The sequence below is a fragment of the Macrobrachium nipponense genome, chromosome 2 (genome assembly GCF_015104395.2).
Source record: "Macrobrachium nipponense isolate FS-2020 chromosome 2, ASM1510439v2, whole genome shotgun sequence".
Classification (NCBI taxonomy): Eukaryota; Metazoa; Arthropoda; class Malacostraca; order Decapoda; family Palaemonidae; genus Macrobrachium; species Macrobrachium nipponense.
Window position 1 is genome coordinate 101,797,305 of NC_087201.1, and position 9,748 is coordinate 101,807,052.

The 9,748-nt window shown below is 36.6% G+C and overlaps 1 protein-coding gene across 4 annotated transcripts in view; it reads left to right on the plus strand.

Moving 5' to 3' along the window:
* Positions 1 to 1,809: 1,809 nt before the first annotated feature.
* Positions 1,810 to 9,748, plus strand: part of LOC135220850 (uncharacterized) — a 125,520-nt gene continuing 117,581 nt past the window's right edge. For all 4 annotated transcript variants that reach the window (XM_064258410.1, XM_064258416.1, XM_064258415.1 and 1 more), the window contains exon 1: positions 1,810 to 2,056. The gene's annotated coding sequence lies outside the window, so the exon portion shown is untranslated. The remainder of the gene's footprint in view (positions 2,057 to 9,748) is intronic.

The window sequence follows — 9,748 nt, forward strand, 5'->3', positions numbered from 1 at the left end:
GCAGTATTAAAATCTGGAACGTCTTGCTATAAATTTCCAACGACAAAGTAGCCATATCTTGGATCTAGCCAAAAACAAGATTGACTCATGATACATATACTATTTTAATGATTACTAACTATAAGATCTACATCTTTAATTGAGGTTTAAAATTGGCGATTTAACAGGATCTTATTGTCTTATCTGTAAAATTCTGGCACTCGGCATAGGCAAAGTTTGAGGCTTTGGGCTGAGGAAATAACGTTCACGTGTTCTTAAGTTTTCCATGGGTCGTTTCACTTTGATATGAAAAAGCTCTTTCGTCTCGTAGACCATTTTTTGCAGTAGGTAAAAGGAAACGTGAAATGGTAAAGTAAGCAAATTTACACAGAAAAAGGAAGAATATTTTATAGCTAAACGTATAGCCAAGAGCACCGAATACCGTCAGCAACATTGGCTGACTTGGCTCGACAAGTCCGTGGCTTTGCCGCAGCAGCCTGCACTACCGCGCCGCGTACCCAGCGTTGCCAAACTGGCGGGTATCCTACTAGTTTTGGCTATCAAAATTTTATTTGTGGTTTTAAACCGTTGCTGCGGCTAGCGGGAAATCTGGCGGGATTTCAAAATAGTTCATTCATGTTACAGCAATTTTCTTACGACTGTTTAGGGACTTATTATATTCATGAAATTTTAGAATTTAAATGGAATCCAGATAAAATTATCTTGATTCCATTTAAATTATAAAATTCCAAAAAAATATAGAGGAATACAAGAGGGGTACTCAGAATCTGGGAGGGTAAAATAAATGGGCTCCATTATCAGGTCGTGACCTTTTTACCAGCATGTTATACCCGTCAGAAATCTAGCCGTCAACTCTCTCTCTCTCTAACTAGTGAGCAAAATCAATTAAACTATGACCCTTGAGTGAGAAGTTCCATTAAAAGAAGTAAACAACATTGATTACAGTTATGAAAGATACATACGTTTACACTTTGGGAAGTATATTGAACTTAACAACTCGGGAGAATTGCTTAGTGAATCTCTTAAGGCGTGAGCCATCGCATGATCAAATTGAAAACACTTTGCTTTCAGCATAGGTTGCTAGTGGAACGGTCTCTGTGCTATCTCATTTTCATTTGTGAATTGTGTTTCCCTCCATAGAAATGGGTCCAAATTACCCTCAGTCTTACAGGAAAAGCTGGGAAAGTTTTCCTTTGTTGAAGGATTGGTTAAAGCCACTGGAAAAAGTAAGAAAAGGGCATATTGCATTTTTTGTGAAACTGAAATGGTTGCTAAACTGAGTGATTTACTTAGCCATGCTCAAACGCCGAGGCTGAGACACTATTTAGCCAACATACCATTATTGAAAACCAATTGAGAAATAGCTTGAGTCTGAAATCGGTGAATTCAGTTCTTGCTATTAGGAATGGCCTTAAAAGTTTGGAGAAAAACTGCCATACATATGTCATTCCTAAAAGCGTCTTAGAAAAAATAGGCACGATGGCTGCATATAGTGTATCATATTCAGGTTCTTCAAATTCGACATCTCCAGTCACTGACTGGAATTTCAACTTTAGTTGAGGCTGGCGATGATCAATTTTTTTTCTTTACAAGAATAGATTATATATAAGGATACGAAAGGATCTCTGGATATATATGCCCAATTGCGAAGTCAAAAAGGTAAGTAAATGAAATGATTTTATTATTAATATGAAAGTTCCATGCATTTTCATGACATTCGAAAAATCTGGCGGTTTCTGGGCTGAAAATGCGGGTTTTGAAGGCCTGTCTGGCGGGTTTTAGTTCGTCACATTTGGCAACCCTGCGCGTACCGCCATTACGGTAGTGGCCTTTTGACAGTGTTTACGTTAGGTTGTGTCGCGTCAGACTCTGTAGTAGGTCATGTTTTGTCGCATATCGACGGTTGTCTAATCGGAGAAAATGGACTGATTATCATCTCTAGAGGAATATCTACAGATACCTTTCATAGAGAACGTTCACGTACTGAGTTGCAAGAAGCCCACAAAGAGCAAGATAACACATTGATGTGATTTGTCGTCTCAGCTGATTTCGACAGGTCAGTTAACGTAGCTTACGGGTGAAAAAAAAATTTACCTATCCTTCTTCTCTCATGTTACAGAAGAATGCTCATTTACCTGTACTGGTAGGAGCTGAGTTTGATAGGGCTGTGTGAAAGATTGTGAACTATTTCTGGTGGAGTAAATTATTGCAATAGATATTTAGTTGCATTGGTCGTGACGCCATGATGAGACCAGTATCAGTTGTTGATAAATAAAGAAGGCCAGCGTAACAGTACCAGGGATGTTTTCAGAAAAGTAATTGAGCTTTTGTCGTTTATAAATTCAGTGAAAGATACCCCAATGGCTCATGTTGTTAAGAGCTCTAGTACCCTAGTCTCTCCGGAAATATTGTTGGAATACTCGGTGATTAAAAGTGGCGAGTGACCTTGGCGGTATTTTAAAAACACAGCCTATTGTTGTTTGCACTTTAGTGTAGTTTCCATGTATACATTCGTGAAGTTTAATCCTTATTTCTTAACGTAAACCCTTACTGTAATAAGTCTTTTTGACTGTGTTTTAGTGCCATAACTCAGTTTTGCTTGTACACGCACGGAGGCTTGATCAGCATAGCCTAATTGGGACAAGCAAGTTTTCGACAATATGATTGAAAGTTGAATGTTTCCGATAACACAATCTCTGGGATTTGAGATGAATTTGTACTGCAAAGCTTATCCAAACCTCTTTGGTCAGGCCAGGGCTCGACCTAGCAAGTGATTTGGTAACAACAATAATCGAGTAGCCTTGTGATCGTGAAGGATGATCTGCTGGTATCGTTAGTCTGTGTGTATTGTGTTACCTATGAAAAGCCCCATTCACCCAATAGTTTACTTTATTTCTATCCCTTTTCAAAGGGTAATTTATATTCCTAGTCTAGCAAGGTGTTATTTGAGTTCGGAATCTTACTTTGGTATTGGAAATTTCATTTGAGCTTTTTACAGTGTAGTACATATCCACAGTTCTTAGTACTGGAAATGGTCATATTTTTTTGGTAATCTGTAAGACACTTTTTTAGATAGAAAATGTTTTTAAGCAAAATTATACATGTATAGGATATATATATATATATATATATATATATATATATATATATATATATATATATATATATATGTATGTATGTATGTATATACATAGCTATATAATATTTGTCTAGCATAGAATAATGAAATGTTTTTGTATAGGGTCCCATACCTAGATGTGCATTTCATGTAGTATATACATTTAGATTGTCATCACCATAGTAAGTGTGTAGTAGAAGTTTGCCCTAAATAGCCAGTTTTGTAATGTATAGATCTGGGATAAATCTGTATTGATCTCAGAATGCATAGATGAACAGGTCAGATCAGTTGAAGTTTCATGACAGGATACAGAGCAGTGCATAGGTTAGGCATTTCATTGTGCAATTCCCATGATAACTTGGAATTGAGACATTTAGGACAAGTAGGGGTCTACGTAGATTGAAACACTTGTAGACCAAAAGTAAACCATGTCTTTAATGCTATACCATCTCTGTTTCTATTTAAATAGTTAACCCATTTTTGTGTTAGCTTACAGTTATGTGATATGTTTATTGTAGGCATGGACACTTAGGCTACATCCCTTAGTTTTTCTAAGTACTTTTTAGAGATAAAAACAAAAGTAAATGTGTGTAAGTAGGGGATATTAGGGGAACTTCCCAGTCAGTTTTTAATGTGCATCGTAGCTAATCCACTGCAGCAGTTAGTCTTAAAAGCGCTATATTCGTCATATATCATGCCTCTTGTTAATTGTCAAATTCACTCCTATGATAACACTCAACAAAAATCAAAGAAGTATTTGATTTCTTGTTGAAAGGCAAACTATAATCATGTCAGGTGGGAGTTTATTGTACAGTCTGGGGCTGTACATTTGAATGCTTTTTAATCATTGTGTGCATTCCGTCATGACACAGTTTAAGACCATCTGTAGCTAAACTCTTATTGACTCCTTGATTTCCCCCCATTATGTATAACAAATTACGTAAATAGTTTGGACATTCAGTAACGATAGGTTACCCATACTGCATTTAAATGATTTTATTATTAGTCAGCCAGTACAAGAGTAATCCAAAACCATGTCACAACACATTATAATGCTTATAATATTTTCTAACGTACATCGTAATTTGATCACTGGCAAGCAAATGACAGTCCATTAGCACACCTATGCCTGTAGGCTGACACATCATTTACGTACAGTACTATTCACTATTATTGCATTTTGTATTCTCAGAATGTATCATTACCCCTATTAGTACAACTTTTAAAAATGATTTATTTATACAGTAACAGAATTGGTTACCTATGTCAGTAATTAATTTTTTCATGGAAAAAAAGCAAATCAAACAGAGGGCAGGTTGAATAATGGTTGGAAATCAGATAGGCTGAAATTGCACAAAAAGTAAGATTGTAATTAGCTACTATGATCTTTATTGATACACTAAAATGAATTATATAAGACTGTATGTAAGACGGCAGTATATAAAGGGGCATCATTTTGGGGGAGGCAGGCTGGGGAGGCACTTGCCCCTCTCAAGGCACTTATCCCCCCCCCCCCCCCAAGACTTGGTTTGCCCCCTTGCCTTTGAAATGATAATAATAATACAAATAAAATTCTCTCCAAGGTGAATCTTATATGGCTTCAGAATGCAGGCAAATTTTAAAAATTTCTCAAAGGGGCTTATAGCAGGCCCCACCTGTACCATAACTTTTAATTAACCTTCTCCCCCTCTGCCCAAGAAAAATCTGAAATGATACCACTGAGTATATGCAAAAGAATTGTCAATTTGAGAATGAGGTTTAAAAAGCTGTGAGTCAGATAGCAGAACAGAAAATAACGTGAGTTAATTACAAAAATTTCATTTGTAGACATGATAATAATGAATGGGAGAGGAAGATGCCATTGACATGTTATTCACATCTTCCTCAGAAATAAATTTATACTTGGTTTCTGTTAGGCACCAGATGAGTAGATGAGTTGAGTTGATAATTTTAAAGTGAAATTACAGGAAAAGCACTTTGAAGAATTTCACAGAAGCTATTTACTTCGTATGGTGATGATAATGTAATTTCATATCTCGCTTTACATGGTAATCATACTGTAATTGTAAATCAACAGAACAGTATTCCCATGCTTTTGTCCTTCTTTCATTTTAAATTGATCAGTTCTGTTGAAAAGTATTAGGAGGGTCTTGTTTAGTATGTCCTGATTAGGGCCTTGTCAAAGTGTCTGACCAGCAGTCTCTTATTCTGGATGAGTCTAGATATAGTGCTTCTCGTCCAACATCAATGTTGTCAGATATAATTGTAATCACTGTTTCTCACCCTCCCTCCATCCCTCTGCATCCTACCACACATCTCCCCATCCCACTGCTCTCCTTTCTCTCCATCACCCCTCTGTACCTTTATATATACTCCCCCACACACAATACACACTCAACACATGATGGCAATGTTGTAAGTCACCTTATTGAGGATTCCCGCCACCAGGAATGAGTTTAGTCCTCACTCCGATCAGTTTGCAAACATCAGAAAAGGAAGGATAACAAAGTCCCTATTCTGAGAGTTTTGTAAAATATATATATAATATAGTGTGTGTGAGTGTGTTCTTACTTTCAGTGAGAGCCACTTTCCTGAAACACCAAAAGAAGCTAGATTCTTTGTAGATTATTCAAATGTCTTCTGTCCATGTTGACTGAATGAATACATGGGTATTTCATACTAACAAGAGCAAATAAAAGTATATATACTCTTTTCTATCAATTGATACCTATAAGGTAACCCCATATAAGCTTATCTCTACAATAGCCTGATTTGGGGGCAGTCATTCAAGAATTTTATCATAAACAATATTTTGTAAGTATCTGTAATAAATTTGCTTGGTAAAAGTACAGAAGAGTTGTGCATATTTTCATCCATGTGTTAATACCTGCTTGAAAGCAGATAAAGACTTAAATCAACAAGGATGCATCGTAGCTTAACCTATCATAGGGTCCTGTGCCCTAACCTTTGTGTCTCTCCCTCCCCCAATCACCCTTATGGTAGCAAATGAACCAATCAGTCAATTATCAGAATCATGGAATTGAGCAGGGAAATTTATTCTCAAAAACAAAAGGTAGCTTAACCTATAGAATCCTAATACCTTTACCCAGCAGCTCCATCAGTCATAAAATTGGTGTCCGATTCTCAGTATACTTTACCCTACGAGTATGTGTACTTTGTACCGTCCGTACATCATCTAATCTGTGTTATTTGTGCTTCATGTTATTTCAGCCATCATCTATCATCACATGCACATATTCAGGCACAAGTTTGATGAGTTATTGGATATCCTACCGGATGAGACAAAATGTTGTGCCATTGGTCATTTCTGCAAACTTGATACATATCGTAACTTACCTCAAATATTGTAGTGTATTCAATCTCAAAGTCAGATCCAAAGTTATTGCTTTAAGTAATTGCAATTACTAGTAGTATGTAAGTCCTCATAAGGGAGAGCATCTTCTACAAGCTAATCCCCCACCAGTCATCAGGTAGTCTCTCTCAAACAATGATAATGTGGATGCTGAAATTCTGGTTGTGTATACGTACAGACATATTGCAGACTGTTTCAGTCCATTTCTTGAAACAGTTTACCTTACATAAAGGCTTTAGTGTTAATGACCCATGCGGCATAAAGACCATATGTATAGGCCATTTCAGGTTTGAATAACCAAGAATTGTCAGTTACATTAATTTACTGCTGTACTTTGTATTACCCTTAACCTGTCCCGCTTTTGATTACCTATTGCATCCAGTTAATCACCGACAATCTCGAATTTCGACACAATTCATAACAGTAGATCTCACTAAACTCATGTGGTTATTAGCAGATATCGTTAGTCAAACAGTGGTTTGTATTTTTTATCGTTTTTATATTCGCCAAATGTGTCAGCCTTGTTTTTACCCGACTATACTACTCATTACTGCATATTGCATAACAGGTGCCTTACATGAAACTGCTTTGTCTTGTGCTTTTTTTTTTAAACTACATAAACTGAGTGAACAATTTTGGCACTTACTTGTAGACCATAGTTGAGTGTACTGCTTGAAACTCTATTCCTGCGTAATTATATACCGTAGTTAGACAAGGCCAAATTTAGCACTTTGATAAGTAAGGTGCCATGAGTGGTCAAGATGAAATACGATTTTGGTTTTATTGTATATGACTACTAGTGTATTTTTTATAGTTTTATGTTTAGATAAATAGAATTTAGGCGGCTGGTGATACTGATTACACTAAAAGAAATACAGCTGTATGGTAGGTAACACTAGTTCCCTAACCTTTAGTTATTTGAACGAAAGTCCGTTTATTGTAAGTCTTGAAATTGTAACCAGTAGAGAGCGAGCTATCATTCAATTAAAGCACATTCGTCTTGGATTGTTTGACTGCTTTGTGATAGTTTTATGTTGCATGGTTCAGTGTTTGTAGCTTTAGAGGTGTGATGTTGATCGGAATGGACAACGCTACAGGTATTTTGCTCTTGAGTGGTGCCAAATAAGGAGACTTGTCTTCCTCGTTTATTTATCTTCTAAATGAAAGTAACTATATATGTTCGTGATAGAAAGAAACTGTTGAGCATTTTTCATTTTGGTTTCTAACCTATGACTGACTTATAATGATTAACGTAACAATGATTGAGATTTGTTGATAGATGGGGCTAATGGGGAGGTTGCAGATTGGGAATAGCATAAGAAATCAAAATTGTATGTGTCAGTTTATTACGCTGACTGACCACACCCACTCGCCTTTCAGTCAGTAGCTATCTACTACTGTAACTTGACCTATACTATTTCTCTTTCATTCCCATCTCCTTCAACCCATGTAGCAAATATGTGTTTGAACAATGATTTGAAGGGCAAAGCCCCAGCCTTGAGCGTGATTGGTTTTATAGATTTATGAAGCCGAAAGTTGCACATTTTTTTAAAGATCGATTGTGGCATTTTTAGTCATGGAGGTAAAGGTTGTAAGGGATGATCACCTAATGGTATTGTTTAAAGAGGTTGCCGCGTATGTGGTCCATGCATTTTTTTTTCCGTGTCAGCAGGGTGCTATATACTCTTGTCCCATAATGGCCTCATATTAATATTATTCAATTTTATACTTAATCATTGAAAATTTAAATTAGGCCTACTCGGGCACTGCGCTGGAGTGATAATTCCAGTTATAATGTTGAAATCTCACGTTCCATTTCTGATTTTTGTTTGCGTCCATGTGGCAAGGAAATGCCTGTCATCCCCACAATTGACTTTCAGTAAGCACTGTAAGTTGCATTTAAATAATAGTTTGAAAAACAACTTTTATTTACGAGGGTATTGAATAATGGTTGAATGATAACCTCATTTCTGAAATATAAAGTTCCACACTTTTCAAGTTTCTTGTCGGTAATGCACATACAGGTAGTACGTATTTGCACCTGATTCTTTGTTACTGATGGTTGCTCTTTCAGTTTAATTGAAGTTGTAATGTAGCCTGTGTGCTGTCAAGCGTTGAGAGGGTATATATCATTTTTCTTATGCGGTATCTTGATGTTTTTCCCAGTTTGAGACATACTGTAAGTTTTGTGCTTTGACAATAGTTGTGTGATTAAAACTTGCAGATTGTTTCGTGGGATTTTTATTTTTCTGTAGAACTTCCAAGACCTTTTTATATTTTTATATTTTGAACGTTGTTTAAATTATTCAGTGATTAGTGAAGATACTGGCCGGGCAGAAATTTATATTATTTTGTCATAATTACTTCATTAATTTTTATTTCTGAAGTTTGTAAGTGTTCAGTTAACGACATTTTTTCAAGAAAGTACATATCGAATGAAGAGATATAATAAAAGTGAGGCTACTCGTTTTATTGGTAGATTTAGTCTTGAGTAGTACTTGGCAGAGATACGAAGTTAGTTGATTGCCGATTGGCTGTGTCCAAGAGACTATGCAGAAAAATCGGTGACAGTAAGTGCTACCGAAAATTGATAAGGAAAAATTATGTTTTCCGGCCTGTGTGAATATTTCACGCGTACTTCCTTTGGTCGTCATTGCTCTTTGGGATGTTCTTATTTGTTGAGAAATTCCATACAATTTTAGCACTTGAGCGAGATGCTGAAGTGTGCTTTCTATTTATTGAGGAGCATTGTTGTCTGTATTTTTTGGGCTGTAGTTTTTTTTTTAAATCTGTTTCGTAAATAATCTGTGAACTCAACATAGATAAGAATGAGTGGCTTGAGGATATTTTATCAGTACAGATTGTAATAGAGCTGGAGGTCGCCAAGGGTATCGAGGAAAAAGTGGATTCGAACTTTTAACTTTTGATTAGACTAAATAATCGACTCGCCTGACTTGGGCTGGGTTATCGCCCAGATAGACCCTACTCAGAGACACTTGTTCACGTATACGCACCGACCGTGTGTGTGAGTGTGAGAGAGGGAGAATATATTATTACACCACACATTTTCCTTTAAGATGACGTAGCGACGGGGGATGTTCATCTTGTGGTGTGAAATTGGTTGTCCATGTGAGCTCTTCTAACACTCACACGCTAAAGTACCCGTCGGTCGTCGCTCAGGGTAAAAAAAGGGCATTCCGTCCGTGATGACAAACTCCCACAGGGTGGATTATGTATTCAATTCCAGAATAAATAGC